Source organism: Podarcis tiliguerta, assembly GCF_965153285.1.
Source record: "Podarcis tiliguerta genome assembly, chromosome: 5".
NCBI classification, from domain to species: Eukaryota; Metazoa; Chordata; class Lepidosauria; order Squamata; family Lacertidae; genus Podarcis; species Podarcis tiliguerta.
The window spans coordinates 66,170,216-66,194,378 of NC_139538.1; the positions used below are offsets into that span (position 1 = coordinate 66,170,216).

The window sequence follows — 24,163 nt, forward strand, 5'->3', positions numbered from 1 at the left end:
GTGTGTTTGTGTGTGTGTCCAAGATGCTAACGAATGTTCAGCCACATTGAGGAATAGTAAAAATAGTCATGGAATTAAAAATGCAATATACATAGATATTAAGAAAAAACACGTGTAAACCAGTGCTGCTTGCCAAATTACATATTTAGGGTTATGCTTTTCTTCTTTGAAGGTCTCCCTCCGTCTCAGTCCTCTCTTCAGGCCTTTGTCCCAGTCTGACAGATTTCAAGCCAGAGCGGGCCTTGGGGCACAATTCTGCAATAATTTGACAGGCTCAATGTATATTTATTTCCCACATCCAGATGTTCCACTGACCTACCATCCCCTTCAGCTTTCTCTGAAGCTCAGCAGTCAAATTCACTGACATGGTCTGGTTGTTATGTGCCACTCTGGTGACACAAGGCAGCCGTAAATAGTGCCAACCACTCAGTTAAGTAGAATTTATAGCTGATATGCTGAACCAGAGTGGTTCAAAAGTTGCCCTGGTCTACCTGCCCTTATGTTTTTCATTAAACCAGCCCAAAGACCAACAGTATTATTAGCTTGTAGAGAGAATCTTGGCCTTTAGAGTATACCTCAATCTGTAGCTGGTTTTATGGGAATGGATTTATAGTCTCCTGTTGTTGTGGCATCGGTGAAATCATTTCCGTACCTCAGAATCTCTCGTTTTATGACAAATAATATGCATAAATTGATAGACAAATTCATGACTCTCTGTCTTTGGGAAAATGCCCCAGTGTATCACTTGGCAGGTCTTTGAAATTTATTACAGGCACGTTAAAATATATGCAAAACTCTCAAAGGGAAATGTATTCTTTCCATGAAAAATCTAACAGCAAATCCTAAAGGTGGGTTAATCAGTTTTATTCAGCTTTCAGTTTGTGACAATGTGTAATCTAACTAAAAGAAAAAAAAACTTTTATGACTGTATCTTCTGATATAATCCCCTACAATTTTTGTTTTTGTTTTTCTCCTTCTTTTATACTTGAACCAAATACATATTTATATGCCAGTAAAATGAATATAATAGAATTTTCTGCAGTGATGGGAAAATAAGATAATCCATATTCTAATGCAAATGCCAGAATTTAGGGGCGAGTTGATGCCGACACGTTCATCAGACAATAACTCCCTCTCCGAGTTACGACTTGCAAGTACAAAAGAGTCGCCCGAGATCAAATGCCGGAGACAGAACTTTTGCAGCTCGTGTCACCCCAAACAAAAGACTTTTCAGCAAAGATAGTTCACCCGTTTGGCCTCATGGAAAGATTCAAAACGATCCAGAAAATGCAGGTGGTACAGTTCCTGCAAGAATATACCATCTCCTATTACAGGTGGGTGATAAAATATTTTAGAATGTTCCTCAAGGTCAAAAAAACAACAACCCTGAACGCAATGACAGACATTTCTAATCATATGGGTTTCCCCAACATGCAAGCTTTCCACATGCAAGGGCTTTTCAGTTGGGGGTGCACTAAACATGTAATTCCACCCTCATCTGCATTCCAAAGTGGTATAGTCAGTGGTAGCTGATACCTTCACATGAATCTCATCTCTTTTAGAGTCTTGTAGCCCAAGAGACAGAGAGGGAGGGAGAGGATAGGTGCTCATAAAATGGAGTGTCTGGTATCTATGAAGGTGGCTGATACTAAACTGCCTTTAAGTTTTATTTTTCTTCCCCAAGCGTATTGGAAATGAAGGCTATTGCAAATGCAGTCTGAAGTTTTAAGAGTATGGGACCAACCCTGCAACCAATAAGTGAAACTTTTTCATGACCATCTCTCTCTCTCTGCCGATTGAAGTCTATATAATTAGCTACCATATGACCAATTATTTTAACTTAATCAAAGAATGCCTTTTTTGTATTCCGTGGTTGTCTTAATACATCTTACTATCACTATCATATTATTTAGACATTTTATTAGATGAATATGTCTCTTGGGGTTCAAACAATTGATCACCTTTATTCAACAAACCTGTCTCTTTTACTTCCTCTAAAGATGGATTATACTTAATGGAAACATTATGTTAAAATGGAGCATGTGAGAAATCTATAATGTCCTCTGTGTTAAACCAGGAGGGAGGTAATGAACTGCCAGATGTATCAGGAAACTTACTTTTCATGTTTAAGGTGTTAAAAAGTTTTACTGTAATCAATCTACTGAGTTACAGATGATTAATTACAGCGTCAGTAAATTTTGTTGTTATTTAGTGAGGGTGTATAAATTAACAGTAGCAACTAGCCAGATTTTGTAATGCAATTGACAATTAAAAAGCATATGCAATTACAAGAAAATGGCAACAGTAAATGGAAATATATTCCAGTTGTTTAATTAAAATCATAAATACACTGAAGAGCCATAATCCTTTTGATTTTTCAAATTTTCAAGGCTTATGTGGACTTGCACTGAAAAGAATGGGGTCCAGAATCCCAATATGACCACTTAGCAATTTTGAAGAGAGGAACAACACATAGCTTTCTCCTTCAGAAAAAAACACCAAAATGCCCTGACTTGCTTTGGGCCTCAAGCAGCTATATGAGCAAAGATAAAGCAGACCCAACACCTTTCATTGCCCTGAAGAAAAACCAAGATGGCAGCCTCCATCCCATTCTATGCACAAAAGCTTGGTGGCCTCGTAGTTCTCTGACTTTGATGCTGATAACATGACATGGTCCTCCACTATAGTCAAGGGTAGTGCTGAGGTGGAGGTGGTATCTGAGGAGCTGAAGGAAGGAATAAATAGGAGAGGTTTAGTAGATTGACAGAAGTTGGCTTTTAGCAGCCATCAGCTACCACTCATTGTACCACTTTGGAATGCAAATGGGGGGGGGGGGTTACATGTTTCAGACATCTAGAAATTCCAGTGTTTGAAACACCTGAAGTTGCTGAAGGAAGATGAAATCCACAGAAGATGAATGACTTTCCTATCGTTTCTTTAGCCATTGACAGTAATGCATTAATATAGCTTAGTAAGGTCTAAGCCAGGGATGGGAAACCTGTGGCCCTCCAGATATTCTTGGACTCCCAACTTCCATCAGCCCCATGTCATGGCCCATTTCAGATAAGGAAGGCACACATCTGATATTTAACTCTTTATTGACAAGAGAAACACAGCAGCTTCTACAGTGCTCTGAATGCACACGCATATAAGCCTCTAGCTTCTAGGCACCTGTCCACAGGTCTGAGCCCCAGGGAGCAATTGTAGCAACAGTGGGGCTCCACTCCTCCTTCTTCTGATGGGTTGCATGCCAGTAACCTGAAAATTCTCCAACATGGAAGTCATCGCTGCTCTTCTCTTTCCAAGCCCCTCCTAGTTCTAGAAGCCAGAGGGGAGGTGGGGATTCTACTGACCTGTCCCTCACCTCACCTGACCTGTCCCTGCTTCCTCTGACACACCCTAGCCCAGTGATCTGGAATGATGGGAGACATAGCTCAACAACATCCTGAGGGCCACAGGTTACTCATCTGTGGTTTCTGTTCATAACCATACCACCGAGCTCCAAAGGGGGTCAATAAAAACAGGTTCCTCCTGGTTGTTGTTTTTTTTGAGAGATTGCTACAAAACCACAGGCCGCTTTAAAAATAACAGCAAGCAGCCTTCCATCCATTTGAAAACCAAGGCAGTGCACACTCCTATTCAAGCAGTGTGATTTATTGCCCCCTGGTAAATTATATATCACCGTTCTGAATATGAAGAATGAGAATAGTAACAAACAAATCCTACAGAGCGACCTCAAATTGACAGGAGAACACTGCCTGTGGATTTCGGTATGCATTTGGAAATTGCTTTCCATGACAAGCATTTGAGCCAGGTGCTGTAAATTTTAGAAGACAAAAGCTTTGACTTGCACTTTGACACTTGACTTGGAACTGGATTCTGCAATCCAAGCTAGCCTTTGTGGAAACCTGAATTATGTACAATGGGTTTTTTTAAAAAATAAACCAAACAAACATGAACAAGTTTGGAAGTAACAGGAAAGCGATGTGATGCTTTAAGCATCTACAAAGGATTGAATGCAAGAAATCAGAGATATCTCTTTTTTTTAAAAAAAGAAAAACCAGTGGCCCCTCAAGTTCAGCTATTTACAAATCACAAAAAGTCTTACTCTTTTTGGAGTTCGCTTGAATCCCTTCCTTGAAATACTGAGACTGGAGGCACCCAGAGTTAAGTTGGGTCTGAGGATTAGAGGGTTAAATAAAAGGGGTAGGTTTTGAGAAAGAACTAAAAGGGCCAGAGAGACTTGACTTGTTGAATATAAGGGTGGAGAACAAGGAAATAATTGTAGGTGTGAGTAATGGCCACAGGAGGGAGACGAAATAAAAAGCAATGCTTTTTTCTTACCCACCCGCATAAGCTTTAAAAAACAAAGAAAGAAACACATTATTTGTTTTTCCATCATTGGAGCTTTACAAATTGCATTGATAGCATGTTTTGCAGGCTGTAAAGTTCTATCAAAGCAGCACAAACAGTTGTTTAAAGAAATATGGCAGTATTAGATGCAAGCTCTCCCTCTCGGTGTATGTGTACACATAGGGGAATACACAAATGTCCGCAAAGGGGATGGCATTCATTGCTCAAGAGAGGAGATGAAGACCAAACTAAAGAATAAGCATATGGAGATGAAACAGTCTGTGTGTTTTTATAAGGGGGGGGGGGATGATTTCAGCGATATTAGTTGATTAAAAGGATTGCCTTCCAGAGAGAACAACAAAAATCATAATAGATTTGGTTCTGTTTTTGCACTAAAAGTATAATAAAAAATGAGTCTGGATTCCACTACTAAGCAATGAAGTCTAATATCTGCCAATACCAAATGCATTACTTTAAAAGTTGTTTGGAAGAACCACACTTTGTTGCTTCTTCTCTGAGCCTCCATGAACATTGGGGACATAAATCCATGTTCTAGAAATGGCCAGTGTTCAGTTAAATCTGACAAATATTTCTGCTGCTCATGCTACAGTGTGTGAAGATTCCCAATACAGCTCAGTATAGTGCAGTAGTTGCCAGTACAATTATTATTGTTGTTATTGTTATTAATTGAATTTATATTCTGCCCTATACTCGGAGGTCTCAGGGCAGTTCACAGAATAAATACAACATGTATCAACAAACAAAGTGCCTGGATCAGATGTGTTCCTTTCTCAATTTAGAATTTAGAGCAGCCTTCCCAAACCTTCTACCCTTTCACATGTTTTGGACTGCTACTCCCATCATTCCCTGGTAACATGACCAAACATTTAGAGCACTATGACACCACTTTAAATGATCATGGCTTCCCCAAAGTATCTTGGGAGCTGTGGTTTGTTAAGGGTTCTGAGAGCTGTTAGGAAACCCCTGTTCCTCTCACAGAGCTACAATTTCCAGAGTAGTTTAACAATCCTAGGTGAATTTTGAAGGCACATGAAGCAACTGTCTTGGTGAAGCTAGGCTGATCGGGGTCTGGTGAATGCATGAATGAGAACTACATATATTCTACCTTAGGTACACCTCACTTTTCATCCGAAGATCTCAAGATTAGTGCATACACATATATCTTTCCTCCCAATAATAAAATAATAATTTATGTACCACTCGCATGCCAAAATGGTTTCTAAGCAGTTTAAAATCAGTTATAACATCAAAAAAATCCACACATAATTAAAATACATAATAAAACCATTCCATGGACGCGTTAAAAACTTCAAAGATTAAAATATACAATAAAACAAGCCATCTGAAAAGCTTAACAAGTAAAGCAGCAATTTAAATCATTAGATCAGGAAGTTTAGGTTCGGAGGCAGGTGTGTCTTCACAAGCAGCTTGTTAGGTAGGTTAGATTGGAGTGATCCCAAGGCCATCCAAAATGGGAATCTGGATCTTAGTCTCCCGGGTTCTGTCTTTCAATATGCTGCTGATTTGGAAGATGAGACAGCCATGCCTTCACTTCTCCCCCCTCAGCCCTGCCTTCACAACTTTAATCTCAGTCTACCTGTATGCACACATATACACTCTCTGCCTGCCAGGTGACCATACCTGATGAACAAAAGGACAGAGTTCCTATACCTTTAACAGTCATGTAGAATACCAGCAGGTATAGTCAGCTGCTACTTCCCCCTAGTTTGTGCTTGGTGATTGGAAACAAGAGGAGCTGCCTACGATAGAAGATTGGAGAACCAAAATGATGGACTATGCGGAATTGGACAGAGTGACAGGAAGGATTCGGAATCGACGAGATCAAAGATTTACAGAAGATTGGGAGAAGTTTATTCAATATTTGCAAAAACTAAGTGATAACCAGATTACGTTTGTAGGTTTTAAGGAAGCTCTGTGATGTGAAAATCTAATAATAAGTATAAACAATGAAATTAAAGCTACCAGAATAAATAACAATAAGTAGGATTGTGTTAAAAGTTACAAAATGAAGGAAGTTCAGACAAATTGAGGGAAGTAAAAAAAAATGGAATTAAGAGGTAATTAAGAAGTTTGAATGTACAACTTTGTTTTCTTTTTTTGTATTTGTAAACCAATAAAAATATAATTTTTAAAAAAAGAAATAAATTGCTCTGGGGGGGAAAATAGTTTGTGGTTGGTGACATCTTGACTTCGCAAGGACAAGCCGCAGGAGAATTGCTCTTAGTACATATAATCTCCTTCCAATGAGCCTGTTATTGACAGCATTTACCACAAGCAAATCTCATTTAATTCAATTAACAGGAAATACCACAAATTCCAACAATAAAAGCCTCTTTCCCCCACATCCCTTCATTTCTGAAAGGTCACATAAGTTTCTCATTAAGGCATCTTTCACAGCAAAACCAAGAACTTTAATAATAAAAAAGAAGTCTGTTATCTTTTTACTGTTGTATCTCTCCTTTTACAACATACACAGTCACTCACTTAAAGCAGCAAATCACTCTAATTGCTTCTGCTGCCATTGAAGGGTAGGTCCCCCCCCCCCCCGCTCTCCTCAAAGCTGATTCCAGCATTTTTTGATGGTGCACTGTATAAGATTTTATTGACCAACAAAGAAACATCATGAAATACATTTCCATCTCCCTAATATTGATTTAAGTCAAGCCCGGTAATCATATAAAAGCAAAGTTTTTATAGCCTGCCAGAACAAGAAACTGAAATGCCGAGCTGAAAACAATTGTTTTGGAGAGAAGCAAACTTCTTCTTGTCCAAATGGCAAGTCAAACTCAAAGAAGAATGTTTGCAAACTTTTGATAGCACAAGCCTCTGCTTTTATATTTTTTCAAATCAAATTGCAAGCACGCGGCACACTTAACGCTGGAAAAGGTTGGATGGAGAGCAAAAATATAGTCTGAAGGGAAGGTGCATGAAACCACTTCCTTCCTGAAGCTAAGCAGGTCCAGGTCTGGTCAGTAACTGGATGGGAGACCACCTGAGAGTACCATTGGGTTTCAGGATAGAAGAAAGGTAGTATGTCAATAATTTATCAATCCCATGCAGAGAGGCAATGGGTGGAGATTCCACTTAGCTATCAATGCTAATAGATGTTGATAGACATACCCTGTCTAACCCTTGTTTCAGGGCAGGCAACAAGATGGGCTTCTCTATGCATCTGCCAAGAGCCACACCTAACAGGCCAGGCCCTTGCTAAGTGCCAGAGCTCTATGAAACTGCTATTTCCCTTTCCTATTGCTGTTTGTTCCACCCTAGTCAGTGGTGGCAGAGGCCAAGAGTAGTAGATGCTGCAATATAGAACACGGGGACTTTTTTGAGCCACACCATTGATCCATCTAGGTCAGTATGGTCTGCCCTGACTAGCAAAGGTTCTCTAGGGCTTCTCACAGGGTTCTTTTCCAGTCCTACCTGGAGGTGCTGGGGATGGAACCTGAGACCTTTTGGGTGCAAAGCAGGTGCTCTACCACTGAGCTACAGCCTTTCCCCAAGCCAAGGCTTTGTTCTCGTAGAATGGGACCAGAGGGGGAGGCTGAGCAGCAAGGAGGGCATTTTGCCTGAGCCATCTAAGTGAATGGGGCTAGCATGCCTGCCAAACGCCTATTTTTTCTTTTTCCCAACACATAAGGAGAGCCTTTAGCAGCAACCAGAAATGTCTCATACGTTGATGGCACTTTTCCAGCTGAAGGTTGACTTAACCCCTATATCTGAATTAATGAAAATATTCTCTGCATTGTTTCTGACACTAGAGATTAATATAATTCCATCCAAAGCCCTCTTTATCTGCTAAACCTTTTCATTATAACTTTGAATAGAAGTTCTCGTTCTTCATCCGCTCCTCTTCTTTTGGTCTTGTCTTGATTTGTTTTTATTATTATATTATTATTATTTCTTGAAAAGAGATTTTTATGGGAACAACTTGTATGGAGCCTATATTTCGACATTATATAATGAATTCTGAAATTGTCCTTTCCCATACAAACATGTCTGTCTGACTTCATCCCTACAGTATTAAAGTGTAGCTATGAAATCTTATCTATCTTTTGCACCGTCTTTGTTGCAGTCTCTATTTGACACCCACTGATGTTTGATTTTCATGTTTCACACTTGACGCTATGTTATGGTCGACATGCGATGATATTTGGTATTGGCTGTAAGGAAAGTGGATGTGTGGTGGTGTATCATAGTGGTTGTCAGTTTTTCAGCCTTCAGAGAACGCTTTCCACCCTGGTGGGTTTGTCAAGGAACACCTGTGCTTTGCAGAAGATCCTAGGGCATCTTCTTAGATGCACACTTCATTCACTCTTGGTCCTCACAATTAGCCACTGTGAACTGAAAGTGCCGCATTCCCCCAAGGCTGAACATTGCGGAGACATATTTTATCTAGCAAAGGTAGCATCCAATGATGATTAATATTTGGCAGATGACAGCTTATAAGATTTCAATATTTGCAGCCTGCCAAGCAAGCAAGAGAAGCGAACAAGGGTCTGGTTGTAAGGTTTTCAAAAAACTCACATACAAAATGCTGGTTTTAATTTTGAATGTAACATTGCTCATTCAAATGATGAATTTGGAATATTCGTTTCAGTTCTAATTTCAAGCACTGTCTGGATACCCTGAAGGTAGAGATGGGTGGATCTATCCTTTCAGTTTGCCAGGATTTCCAATCTTAACTTCAGTTTGCCCCATTTGTGCATCGATTTTAAAATAAAAAATAATAATCACAAAAACTTTTAAATGTGGGTTTCTCCTGAGCAGTTTTGTACACATTTTGGTTGCTTTAGGCACCATTGACTATGGTGTCCTTCTCAAATGACTCAATGGGGTGGGTGTTGCAGTTAATGCACTAGGAGTGGTTCCACTCCTTTCTGCAAAGTTGCTACCTGGAGACTGTAATAGGAGACTGTTGCCTGGATCCATAGCCAAGGACTTACTCGGTCTCATGTGCTATTCAGCGTCTATATGAAACCATGGGAGCCAGTCAGCCAGGGATTTGGAGCCCAGTGTCATCAGTATGCCGATAACACACAGCTCTGTCTCTCCATTCCATTTGAATCAGGAGAGGCTGTGAAGGCATTGGACCAGTGCCTGGAAGCAGTAATGGACTGGATGAGGGCCAATAAACTGAAGCTGAATCTTGATAAGATGGAGGTGCCAGGGGTGGCCAGTTCTCATGTCTGGAAATTAGGATAATGACCTGCTCTGGGAGACATTGCATTTCCCATGAAGAAAAAGCTGGTTGTCTTAAGAGTACTCCATGATACAAATCTATCATTGGATCCCCAAGCGACTTCTGTGGCTGTGAGTTCCTCTGCCCAGCTTAGGCCTCTGCAGTCCACTCTAGTGACCTCCTATCTGGGCTTCATGAGCTGCCCTTGAAGATAGTCTGAAATATGTAGCAAGTGCCACCCTGAGGTCCTCTGGGGAGAAAGGCGGAATAGACATTGCTAAATAAATGGTGCAGAATTTGGCTGCAAGGTTGGTGAGTAGGGCCGTCAAATGGGACCACGTTTCACCAGTGCTGAAAGCACTGAACTGGTTGCCAGTGAACTGCCACCCCTAATTCAAGGTGTCAGCGCTAGCATACAAAGTTCTAAATGGCTTCAGACCAAAGTGATTAAAGGATTACCACACCCAGTATCACCCATTTCAGGTGCTTAGCAGGGGAGACCCTGTTCATCAGGCGTGGCAAACTGGATCTGGCAAGCAGGCTGTCCTATGTCCTATGTCCCATGAGCCAAGTGTGACTGGTGGGCAGAGCCAATGAAGTATCAATCACCTGACATCACAATGACTTCAGATGACTCACTTTTAACTAAGGGGTTTGAAATCAAACCATATTGGCACAACACCCATATGACAAATGATCAGCTGAAGGTTAAAAAAAAACAAAACTCAACTCTAAATAATATACACATAGTTTCAAGCAATAATATACACATAGTTTCAAGCAGTAATATACACGTTTTTGCCAGCATTTTTGCCAACACTAACTTTTTAAAAATTTGTTTTTGGGTCAACACTTTCCCCTGATATAAGCGTTTTACTACACATACTTGTTGGAGAAGTCCATCACAGAATTCGGAGAAGTGCAAATTTCAAAGGCTATCTATAGTTTAGTTTGTTTATTGGTTCGGGAAGTTCGAATTAAGTAGGTTCGCATTCAAACGCAGATTGAATACTTTTATCCCTTAGCCCATCTTAAAGTAACCATTGACAAGTCCTGGATCCAAATGAATTTTAATCTTCAAGGCCTCTTGAATCTTCCCAGGCAAATACTTTAAGATGTTTCCCCAATACCATCACCACTATTATAATCTCAGATTAATAGCTTTCAGCAGCTTCATTTATTTACCGGCACAGAATATCAATGAGAATCCATAGTGTAGGTGATAGAAGCCTGCTTTAGTGCTGCTGCTTCCACTGAGTTGTGCGGAATACACTGTGGGAAGATCTCGCATTGAACTTTCTGTCACTCTTGCAAGGGAAGGCACAAAAGAAAATGTCTTGCATGTTAATCATTTTTGAAGCCTTGTAATTGTTTTCTGATGAAAGCTGGAGCTGGTGTGATAGTTCTCCAAAGACAGTAAATGACTTTTTCCTATTGTCTTCTTCACAGGCGTGAAGCACAGAGAAAAGAGCACTGAATTTCCCATAAGAGCACTAAAGGTGAAATTTATACTTGCACAGAGTCCTGTGTATCACTTAAATGACACTTAAAGCACATATTAAAGGATAAATCTTGCCTTCACCTCCTCCCAACAGCAGTCAGGAATCTCGGGCTGTAGAGCTAATGGGTTTCAGCTGCACCAGCACGAGGAGTCCGGGGAGACATTGTTGGCATTGACAAAACTCTGTGAAACTACACTATAGGTGGACATAATATCAGTGGCGGCTGGTGCCCACTGGAACTTACAGGGGGAAAATCAGAGAGGCCAACAGTAAATAAAGCCAGAGTCAACTAATCCTAGTTTTGTCCCCATCCACCTCCCTGTTATTCAACAGGGAGGCAAAGCTGTATCTAAGCAGGAGGAAGGTAATAGACAAGCAGGAACACTCCATGGACTGGTTGTAAGTAAGAAGGCAGGCAGGTGGGATCCAGCTGAGGACAGACCCCCATATGCCCTGACGGGCTATCCTCTACTGCATATATTACAGACCTTGGAAGGGAATGGAAGATTTGTTTGAAAATGTAATGTCCAAGTCTACAGGGCTCTGTAATATATGCAGTGGAATCTGGTCCATTAGGGGGTCTGTTCCTGCACTCATCTAGGTTTAAAGATGTTACAGAGACACATTTCCTAGCTCTGTTGTCATTGCACAGGTAGTGGTGGTGAAGAGAAGACCTCCATTCCTTCTTTCCTTCTTCCTTCCTGTTTGCTTCCACCAGAGCAAGCAGAGCAAGTAAATGAGTAGGAGAGAAGGATAAGTGGATCTGGAGGGTCATTAGTGGGTAGGAGTTAAGGTGTATGTGCAAGATGGATGGAAGAGGGGTCAGAGGCTAACAGGTAGAGATGATTCCTCTATTAAGTGCTGAGCCAAACGTTCTACAATGAGAACTGAAAATAGGGAGTACTTTGGAAGGTGAAAGGTACTGGCGGAGGAAGAGGAGTGCGGGGGGAACACACCGCCCCCGGAGTGCGATCCCCAGGGTGCCATCATGGCTGCCCCCCACCCGCGCTGGGCGCCACACCCCCGCAGGTGATGCCAAACCCCCAGGACATGCGCCACGGCCCTGGGACACACACCAGTCCGCCCCTCCCTGCTCTCCGCCCCCGGTGCCAGAACATGAAGCTCCACCATTGGTGAAAGGGATGAGACTAAAGTGTGCTGCTACCTTTTCCCTGTCTGTTCCATTTTCACCACCTGTTCAATGCAGCAGTGTTTTTGTTGTTGTTTATGTTTAGGACCCAGAATGCCCCATGAAAAGCACTGTGGCATCCATGTTGCATCATTCCTGGGTGGAATTAGCTGAATTTAAAAGTGGGAAAATGAGAAATTGACAATATGGTTTTATTCTGGTCCTATTTTTATAGCATTTTCTAGAATAAGCACCATTAATGCAGCTCTGGTTCAGAAGCAGTATATGGGCAATATTCCCAGACTGTAGAAAGAAAATGAAATTTGGGCTCATTATTACTATTATTAGTTTATTTTATTATTATTCCCTGCGAAGGAAGTGTAATCAGATGAGATGGCACATTCACCATCCAAAGCAAAAGCATTTTGATCTACCCAGGCAATGTATTTGATAGCAATGGCAGGACAAAAAAGGAACAATGACATTGGGTATGTGTGTGGATGTGTTGCGGTACAGAAGACCTAAGAGGTTAACTGACTGAAGCTCAAAAGGCTGCTATAAATACAGAGAGCTACACTGCCAGGTTCCGAAGGGAACCTTATTTAATGTCTGATGGAAAGAGTGAATTCTGTGAGTTGTCAGAGGAGATGAAATGGGAAAAAGTGAAAGTCAAGATCCCTTTTATGACAAGCAGGTGGAAAGGGCTGGGGAGTTGGACATATGAATTTCTCAGGTGTCTATTGAGGTTTTGTTGTCATTTTTTGGTCCGAGCACAAAGTACATTTCCTCCTTCACCACAGAGTGATCACACAACCGGCTCCCACCCACCTGAGACTGAAAGAAGAGGGACAGATTTCAGAAACGAAAAAGGAGGTTTCCTGACACTCCTGAGATTTCGCAACTTGCACTTGTATAAATTTAAAACTGGCTTTGGCCCTTATCTTGCCCCTCTCTCACAAACTTGAGTTGAGCACCCCTTCCTTCCCTTCCCATCTCTCCACCCCTCCTCAGCTGGTGTCGTTTGTGGGAAATCCAGGAGGGTTTCAACCAGTTTGCCCTTTTTTTGGCAAAAACACCCCTCATATTCATAGGGAAGGTGGCTCTGCCAGCAACCAGTGTAAAAATTATTCAGAAGAGTACCAAGATAGAAAAGACTTTGTTGCCGATAAGCTAAGCAACTGAGGATTTCAAGTGTGAACTTTAAGCCTGTCTCGCAAGATGAAAAGATTAGAAGCTTCCGTTTCCTAGTCCCTTACTCCTCCCTGGCTGCCCTGGATCAACAGTCGGTGACACGATAGGAAAATGCACTGCACCCCGACAATGAACACAGGATCAGCCACTTCCGCAGCTCTGCTCAGCAGCCACTCAGCCAGAATCAGCTAATACCTTAGATAAGGATTGTGTCTGGAGCAACAGCAACATAGGGAACAGTCAAGGACTCTCTTTTGCGCACGCTCTCTCTCTAACTATTGTGCTACATGATGGAGCTGCCCCCCACAACACACAATATATCCTCATTTTCCTTCAGATTTAAGCAGCTCAAGATTTAAGGGAAATGGAGCAAAGACAAAACCAGTCTTAGAGAAAATGCTTGATAACTGTTCAAAATCAGGTTTTTCCCAAGGAAGCAATTTACCCAGGAAGGTGGTGAGAAATTCACAACTGTTCTGGACAGTCAGAACAGCTCGCCCAAAGCAGTAGTCAATCATTCCAGAAGATTTACGAACTGGCGCCCTGCACAGTGTGCACCAATTTCCAAATGACTTTGGTTTGTCCTAAAAATGAAACCATTTCCCTCCCATAGATGACACATTTTGGCAGTACTGTTGGGGTTCATTAGGGTCCAAATGAAGACAATGGGACAGGAGCACATGATGCAACACTTTGTGGATCCTTCTTCAGATGACTGAGGACAATAAACACATAATCCGAATGACCTGGACATTAACCAGGTGATCCTTGTTGACCTCCATAGGTTTCACATCAAATATCCAAGTTGACCAAGGAAATGGTCTAGCAACCTGATGTTGTGCCATGATTGCTATGGAAATGATCAGGTCCAGGATGGGAGACCATGAAATCTGCTCTGAGCTTGCAAAAAACAAAGTACATTAAGTAAAGGTGCTCATAGAAATACTTCCCCATCACGACACAGTGAAAACGTTGTGGAGAATGGACTTCAGGGATGGACCGATAATGAGAGCCACTTATGCATTTCGTGTTACTCAAGGAAGCCCAATGATAATGGAGCAGCTAGGGGGGAGGTAGGAAACCTATCGCCCCCATGTACTCTTAATGGGAGCCTAAGTAGAACACACATTGTTCAGTACAAAAGCAAATTATGGAACGTGTCTATGGGGGCACATATTTCTCATTAGTACTACTAATCCTGAAATTATTTCCTTTGTGAGGCATCAAAAAAGAGTTTTTCCCCCTCTCTAAATTCTGTGCTTCTGTTAATCAGAACATCTACCACCAGCTGTGAAATTAGCCTCACTGTCTGAAATATGGGTGGCACATTCCCTCCAGCATTTGAAACCACAGGGAAGGACATTGTTTTGCAGCTGAAATTCAGCAGTCATTTATAAGAGCAGCAACTTAATGCAATTAATGCAAATCATTTAAAGCATGTTTTAAAAGAGTATTAAGAGCATATGGTGATTAATATGTGCTAATTAAAGACAACCTAATTATTTCCACATGCAAATAGAGGCTTATTTGAACATGCAAATGCAGAAAATGAAACACCATCTCCCACATATAAACTTCAAGTGCCTATTTCGGGCCTGCTCCTTGAGGTTAAAAGAAATTAAGCTGTTTAAAATTAAAGAGATTTCTATTTAATCTTAATTTTAATTGCTGGAGCTATAAATTAGCAAAGAAATTGGCCACACTAATAATAAAGGAAGCACTTGATGTGGAGACATATTTATAGTACAATTAGTAAACACCAAAACCCATTGTTGCAGAAAGCCAATCAGGGATTCTGCCTTAGGTCTACAGCATAATTTCATAGAAAGTTAATTCCACACCCATTCATGCCAGTTAAACTTTGGAACAACTCCAGATGTACCCAAACAAAGCATCAAGGGTTTTTTTCCTGCATTAATGGACTTCATCTCTAAAATGTCTGTAAACAAAACAAACAAAACTAAACAAAACCCTCATGAATTTAATCCCTCCCCAGTCACTATAATAACAATTACGATCCTCCACTAAAGACTTAAAGTATGCAACTGGATCTCTCTTCTGCCTTGCTCCTTGATCCTACCTTCTAGTTTCTTCCTAAGTCTGGGTGACTTCCTGGCTCTCTGCTACCCACTTCTCCTAGGTCAGCCTCTGCCCCTGCTAGCTCTTCCACTCATCCTTAGGACCCTGCCAGTCCCTGACATTTGCTATTGGATTCCTAGCTTGTCCCTCGGCTCTGCTTCACATCAGACTGCTGATCATGGCCCAGCCCTGACACATAGAATTCATAGAATCATAGAGTTGGAAGGGACCTTGAGGATCATCTAACTCCCTTCAATGCAGGAATATGAAGTTGCCCCATATGGAGATTGAACCTGCAACCTTGGCATTATCAGCACCACGCTCTAACCCACTGAGCTATTTGACCACACGTTCACTAAAGAGCAATTGGAACTTACTTTGACCAGTTGTGACCAAGGAGAGCAACACCCTCTATCATATGTCTGCTAGCTGGTTCAGCCTCTGTTTTTGAAAAGCGTGTTCTCCTTCATGGAGAGCACGTGTTGCGGTGGGGGCCTCCAGGACACTCCAAAGTTGGAGGGCTGGCTAATTGATTGTTGGCCACTGATGCAATTGGGGCTTCCCTTGTTGTTGGGAAGAAGTTAATGTTGCTCCTGGTTGCCTTTGGGGTGAGGGCAGGTTCCCTGCTCCGCGTAACCCCCAAGTGTATTCCCCCATTCTGACTTTCGCATTGTGCGGAATGTCAGTCTGTCCCCCATGGTGGGGGCAGATAGTCGCAACCAATGCCTACGCAACCACTCACAAATTTGTATTTTAATAAAGTTGTGGCCAAAATTATGCCAAAAATCTTAAACAAAAATTTCTGTGTGATGTGTGAGTTATTTGGGGTGGACCTGGGGACCTCGACACACAATTCTCAAGCAAGAGGGGAAATGACAGAGATATATACAAGTTTTGCATGGTGTGGGGAAAGTAGCTACAGAAGTGTTTTCCTGCTGCTCTCAAGGCCATCCAACGAAGCTGAAACCTGGAAGATTCCAAACAGACAAAGAAAAGTACTTTATTTGCACATAGTGAGCCAGGGATGGCCGCCAACTTAGATGGCTTTAAAAGAGAATTAGACAAATTTGTGAAGAATAAAGGTATCACTGGCTATTAGCCACAATGGCTATGTTCTACTTCCACTGTCAGAGGCTTCTATAGACGCATCTCTGTCTTTTCTTTCAGTGTGTCCCTTTTGTTCCAGAGGGGAAGTCTGGTTCCCCCCTTTTATTATGTGTGATTGTTTGATGTGATATGTTAAACTGATCTGTATTTTTATATGTATTTCGTATTCCTATACATATATGAATTGTGGGGGACGATGGCTTTGAGCAATAAAGATGAAGATTCAGATTGGTTAATTTCCATCCAAAGAATTCAAAGCAACAAACCTCCCCTTTCAGCTGTATTTATGTAAAATAGTTAAACTTATTAACTCACAAAAGGGCATTAGAAGAAATAATTACTCAGCAGAGTTTTGAAAGCGTGTTTACTGGGAAAGTCTATGTATTAGAGAATATTAAATGTTTGCCATCACTAGATAACCTTACATTGCCCGCAGGGAAATATTTCACGGGGAATTAGTTTCACTTACTTTCCCACGCTTAGATTATCTCATTTCCTCACCAAATGGCCATAACTTTCCAAATCATTTGTAAGAGAATATTGACCATGTCTGACTAACGTACAGTCCCTGGACTTCACGGGCTTTTCACTAAGATGCAGAGGGGTAGACTAAAGGAGCCTCTTATCCCTTCCAGCTCTACAATTCTATGAGTCTATGGTTCTATATATATATTTTTAAAAATATTAACCACACTTCAGCAAAAGGTTCCAGGGCAAGGTTCAAAAATATGAATAATAATACTTCACACAACATATACATACCTAGCCAACAAATCAGTCTAGCCAAAGACCAGAAGATAAAATAAAAAGCCCAGAACCTAAATATATATATCAAACAAAATTTCTAAAAATTAACTACAAGCTAAGATTAAAATCCCTGAGTATGATGGTCTTCAACTGGCACCAAAATGTTTGTAACATCACCATGAGGCATGGCTCTTTAAGGAACGTATTCCAAAGCTGAGACACTACCACAGAAAAGGCCCTCCTCTACAGAATTTCCTTCCATAATGCAACAACAACAACAACAATTTATACCCTGCCCATCTGGCTGGGTTTCCCCAGCCACTACAGCTAGCCTGGCAAGGTTTTTGTATTAACACCTGCTTATCTTTTCTTTAAGCCATGCTTCCTCTACTGTCAATCCACCATTTTGTTATCAGTCGTCCATTTTGTATTGCCTAGCCATTAAAATCAATGCATATAGAGCAAAACTTACGTAAACCAGCCGGTTGTAGCCAGTTACAGGTAGCAATGAAAGCTAGATGAACATCCATTTTCCAATATATTTTCAATGTTTGGCGTGTGTGGGGTTTTTTAAAAAAAAAACCTGAGGCTAACTTTGGGCCAGTACCGATGACAAACTTACCACAACAAAGCTCACTGGAAGCTGAGGTGGGTGGCATTCACATGATGCCAAAGAAGAGGTAATGCTTCACCAAAGAAAGAGGACAAAACACACTGCACAGATTAGCCTAAATTTTGCAGTTGCTAATTTAGGTACCCCCCCTCCCCGTACGGGCCAGTCTTGACAGACTCTAGGGTTGTGCGCCCATCTCACTCAAGAGGTCGGGGGCCAGCGCTGTCCGAAGACACTTCCGGGTCACGTGGCCAGCGTGACATCGCTGCTCTGGCGAGCCAGATCCGCACACGGAAACGCCGTTTACCTTCCCGCTAGTAAGCGGTCCCTATTTATCTACTCTGACGTGCTTTCGAACTGCTAGGTTGGCAGGCGCTGGGACCGAACAGCGGGAGCGCACCCCGCCGCGGGGATTCGAACCGCCGACCTTTCGATCGGCAAGCCCTAGGCATTGAGGCTTTAACCCACAGCGCCACCCACGTCCCTTAGTTGCTAATTTACAGGTATACAAATGCAGATTTAGGAAATAAATAATATAATTTAAATGGAAATACAATGTAGAAGACTGTGACCAAGTGACCTGTGTGCCTGTTAGTCAACTGCCCAGTCGCTTACTGTTGATGGGCATCTTCAAGGCCTCAAGTCTCTCTTTTGAAGATTCTTTGTCTCTAAAACCAGGCTGGGACTGGGCTGCCCTTCAGAGAGAATACTACTCCTTCAAATAGAGGTCTGCTATCTATGCAGAGGTGCCATCTTCCATAGAACATCAAGGGGGCCCAACACAATGTCCTGACATTAAGTACACGGCGTTGTGTGATGTCCTGACGTCACTCCACATTTGGTCTCAACATTGGGGAGGGTCTCAGACCTAAAAAGAGCCTCACCCCCTGGAGCCACAACCTATGCAACTATGTTAATCACCCTCCTCATTATCAGTAACTGAGTGTACATCATGTCCATGTAAATGTTATGCAAGCTGTGTGGTCAGATTTACATGCAGCTAAAACTAAAAATGTGTTTTTGTTTTGTACTTTTATACTGTGAACTGCCCTGAGATCTTCGGATGAAGGGCAGTATACCAATTTATTAAATAGTAATGGTAATAGGATGCGGGTGGTGCTGTGGGTTAAACCACAGAGCCTAGGGCTTGCCGATCAGAAGGTTGGCGGTTCAAATCCCCGCGATGGGGTGAGCTCCTGTTGCTCAGTCCCTGCTCCTGCCAACCTAGCAGTTCGAAAGCACGTCAGAGTAGATAAATAGATACCGCACCGGTGGGAAGGAAAACGGCGTTTCCGTGCGCTGCTCTGGTTCGCCAGAAGCAGCTTAGTCATGCTGGCCACATGACCCGGAAACTGTAAACCGGCTCCCTCGGCCAGTAAAGTGAGATGAGCGCCGCAACCCCAGAGTCATCCGTGGCTGGACCTAATGGTCAGGGGTCCCTTTACCTTTAATGGTAATGATAATGGCCCTCTTTGTTATGAGCATTTCATAGATGTGGCCCACAACATTTATTCTCAATGGAGAAAGAACACAGTGATGTGCTGAATCACCCTTGCCCCAAAGTGGTGAGGCATTAAAAAATAACCACAGCAACCTGTATCTAATTTCAGAGCAAGGAAAGAGTGACACCATGTGGTAACCTACATCACAACTTTCCTGATTGTGAACAGAACATGTCCTTCATCTCTAGGGTGTTAATGCTCAAGTTCTGGCCCTTCATCAGAATCGCCTAGTCAAATATTTAGAGATGGTCACTTTCCATATGCAAATACCCTGCAAGTGTCTGCTGGAAAACAGCAAGCATTTGTTATGAAGGAATTGTGTCGTTTAAAGCATCAACCAAGGCAAATCTCTTAATTCCCACTGTAGCTGACACTTGTAACTCATAAATAAATCCCAAATTAGGAAGGATTTGAATTTTTTGCTCAGTTTGTTTGCCTTTTCTTGATTAGATCATTAACAATAAGGCATATTAATTAAACATGAGAGCAGTTAATCTAAGAGACTTAACTGAGGATATGAGATTTAGGAGTTCATCAGAAGAAGTGCATTCGGGGACTAATCACTGCTGAATCTGCATTATCTTCCCTTATGCTGCTCAAAATGTGTTACTCACCAGCATATGATGAGGAATGATAAGAAACAAACAGGGAGGTGTGTTGTGTGTACAGACCACCTGTGTCGTGGAGTATTAGACAAATAAAATACATTTGATTTAAAATAAACATCTGTTATCATATTTATTTAACGGCAATTAACAGCACAATCCAAACCCAAGTTCTGTCAAGATGAAAGGGTCTTGGATCTGGTGTATCTTTGGCTTCCCCAGTTCTGGCGCAAGTCCCTCAGCTCAGCTCAGCCAGGCCTCTGCTTGAGGAATTTAAGATGGCAGGCTTTACACCAGCATAAGACCTCAAAAGGGGCACGGGTGGTGCTGTGCGTTAAACCACAGAGCCTAGGACTTGCCGATCTGTGGGAAAATGGTTGCTTATGCATAAGCGCATGGGCAGAAGTTTCTTACAGGGCAAAGCAAGATGCTGCTTGGGGCATGGACAGCGCGTGAACAATCCATGCTAGTGTGGTGATTGGTCCACGTAACATGGTCTGAGGTGGCGTGAGATACTGTACTGTTCTTTGTCTGCTAGCTGATACAATGTTGTATCATTTTGCTGAACACAACAATAAAGGCGGGCAGCAGCTTTTGAGGCTGTGAGAGATCCCTTCAAAATCCATCTTGGTGTAAGACTGCCTCATTCCAAAAAGACGAGCAGGCCTCGTCACCGATCAGAAGGTCGGCAGTTCGAATCCCCGCAACGGGGTGAGCTCCCTTTGCTCGGTCCCTGCTCCTGCCAACCTAGGAGTTCGAAAGCACGTCAAAATGCAAGTAGATAAATAGGTACCACTCCGGCAGGAAGGTAAACAGCATTTCCGTGCACTGCTCTGGTTCACCAGAAGTGGCTTAGTCATGCTGGCCACATGACCCAGAAGCTGTATGCCAGCTCCCTTGGCCAATAAAGCGAGATGAGCGCCGCAACCCCAGAGTCGGCCACGACTGGACCTAATGGTCAGGGGTCCCTTTACCTTTACCTTAAGACCTCAAAAAGGGTTGATCCAAGGACAGGACGAGGAGAGAGAGACCTATTCCAAACTATGTTCAACCCAGTCATATGACCTAGGGCCCAATACTCAAAAATCTGGTCCATAGTATCACCTCCCAGAGGCTCCTGAACAGAGTTTGGAACATTGGGTAATTTGCATTGGTGTAAATTATGCCTGTCTAAGTTACACTGGCTCCCTCGGCCAATAAAGCGAGTTGAGCGCCGCAACCCCAGAGTCGGCCACGACTGGACCTAATGGTCAGGGGTCCCTTTACCTTAAGTTACATCTGTCTGAGTTGCACTGGTTTTCTATAGCTAGGATTTCTCTGCAAGACACTAGCTGCACCAGGTTAAATGGGTCCTTGCCATTTTGTGTGGTTTCAGTTTCGCTTTAAATGGATTTGCTTTTTGTGGGGGTGAGTGTCAGCATAGCGCTAAGCAGCTATGAATGCAGGGAACAAAGTCTGCTTGAGACTTGCCGCCTCCTCTGCCATGCACCCCCATGTGCCCTCTAAACCTGTTCTGGGGTTTTCCCAGCCTTCCGAAGCAGATTTTGAGGTGCACAGGGACAGAAGGCGTTGTGGTTTCATGGCACAATCGGACCTCATTCTGTGCAAGCAACAACTTAGTTGAATCTCACCTTCTGTTTTTAATTGATTTTGCTCTTTTTATTGTACATCACCGTGAGATGGTCGTATAGATGTTGATTAATAATAATAAAATAATAATAATTTACCCTATTATTATTATTATTATTATTATTATTATTATTATTATTATTATTATCAGCCAATTTACTGCTTAAGAAGCCAGTGCAGAACAGACTAACCATTGCAGCAGGCATCCCTAACCTCCGGCCCTCCAGATGTTTTGGACTACAATTCCCATCATCCCTGACCACTGGTTCTGTTAGCTAAAGATCATGGGAATAGTAGGCCAAAACATCTGGAGGGCCAAAAGTTGGGGGTGCCTGCATTGCAGCATAGATGAATGTAACGCACAGGGGGGAGGGGGGCTTTCTTCCACCATGTGAAAGCAATTGTTCTCCACATTGCAGACAACAGCTGTAATGAAAACTCTCTCGATGTCTATTATTGGTGAGCCTCATTTAAACTTACGTAGAGATTAGTCTAGTGAAATAGCCCTCCCGCCTGCAACCTCAGTTTAGGAATCAGGAATCCTCCCCCAGTACTCAGAGCGAAACTCTAGCTCAGTGATCAATTCCTACCCAGGACTCAGGAAGAAAAGAAGCTCTGTCCCTCCTACTGCGTAAGGCTATTTGTAACAGTGGCTCCTACTGACACTTGCCTCAGCATTACAATGAAAAGGAAATGTCGCAGCATGTTCTGAAAATTGCCAATCATTAAGCATGAAGAGCTTCGGTCTTGTCTACCAAGGCTATTATGATGCATATTCCAGGGCTCCAAACTACTATGTCATCGTGCTGAGCAGCACAACACTGGCTGCACCTTTTGAAGCTCTCAGGTACATAATAAAAGTGTATAGCATGGTATATCTTAATGAAGTGCTACTTTAGACTCTGCTAGAAACGGTTGTGCGCAGGAGCCCTTTGATTCTCACGTAGGCGCCCAGCATTTAATAAGCCTTTCAAGGACTGCTCCGTTTTATTAATAAAACGCAAACAAAGCAACAAAATTATTCTCTCTCTTCATCACAATCTCATTCCACACATCTCTGTTGTGCAATTTATTCAGTACAACATTCCAAATGCTAGCTAACAACATCTTTCTCCTCTGTTTGCTCTGTTAATGCTAGGAACTCATTAAACACACTGACATTTTTACTCAGCTCAAGATTTGTTATGCTTCTACCCTCCCCTCGCCCACACATACACACCCTGACTAACCAGAATCTTCCTTTTTTCATTTGTAAGATTCGTTGCATTAAATGTACAAAAAAGACTTTGCTGAATTGTTGGAGATGCCTAATGTGTTCATGTAATCCAACACTGCAGATGTAGGGCACATTCAGGGGCTAATGTGCAGATCTCCGTGTACACTGAGGCTCCTTGTTTTCTTCCTTGAGACAGTCGCACTTCATATGCGCAACAGTGCACTCAAAGGAGATATTTTAAAAGTGTGTGGGTCTCCATGAGAGGGACAGAGTCCTATGGAACATCATATTGTGGCCCTAAAGCATTACTTGTAGTATAAAGCAAAATACATTCATTATTCATTCATTCATTCATTTAATTTAAAATCTTAAAAACAGAAGACATCTTTTTTTTTTAAACCCAACTAAATTAAAACACAACCAAAGAGGCAAACAAAATCTAACAAACAATGAAACTCAGCAGGTTAACAAACTCATCCAAAGCTCTGGGAGAACAGGTAAGTCTCCACCTGGTTCCAGAAAGCCATATAAGTTGTGCTAGCAGTGTTTGGAGATGAAATTCCACAACTGGCATCTGTTTCATAGGGGTTTTTTTACTGGCAGTTGACATACTAATTCTCGACCCAAATATGGCTCCTTTGTCTGCTATAACTACAGGATTCTGACATGCAGAGAGAATACACAGATACTTTTGCTTTGTTTCAGTGGAACTAAATCTATAATTCATTTACAAATTAATCAATTATAAGTCATTTTAATCCATCTCATGTAAGAGTATTGTTATAAATTTGTAGGGTGCCAGGACTCCTCTTATAATTTGTGGGTGTATGTTAAAATACAAGCCAGGAGCTAGCCTAGTGACATACCCTCCAACATTTATCTGATGAAAATAGAGATGTCCTAAGGAAAAGTGGAACATTCTGGGATTGAATCAGAAACCAGGATAGCTTCTGTAAATCTGGGACTGTCACTGGGAAATAGGGACAATTGGAAGGTCTGTAGCGATGGCCCACTAAAGATGAGTCACAAACTGGAACAAATGGAGTGGCTCTGTGCCATAGAGCAAACGAGGGGGGCTCTCTCAACTCAGAATTAGTCAGAAAGACAAAGCCTTTTTCTGAAGTAGAGTTTTAGAGTTGGAAGGACAGCAGTTGTCTTCAGGGTTTCAGTTTTGCCCCATGTAACCAGTAGGAAAAATAGTTGTGCAAGCAACTGGAGAAAGGAGGTTCAGAGCAATGTGGGCTGACAGTTTGACTCCAAGGAGAA

The 24,163-nt window shown here is 42.1% G+C and overlaps 1 long non-coding RNA gene across 1 annotated transcript; it reads left to right on the forward strand.

Annotated features, from left to right (window-relative positions):
* The first annotated feature begins 10,211 nt into the window (after positions 1-10,211).
* On the forward strand, positions 10,212-13,473 carry LOC310678135. The gene is made up of 3 exons (XR_014511644.1): positions 10,212-10,284; positions 11,027-11,076; positions 13,009-13,473. It is a non-coding gene; the product is annotated as an uncharacterized lncRNA (long non-coding RNA).
* The last annotated feature ends 10,690 nt before the right edge of the window (positions 13,474-24,163 follow it).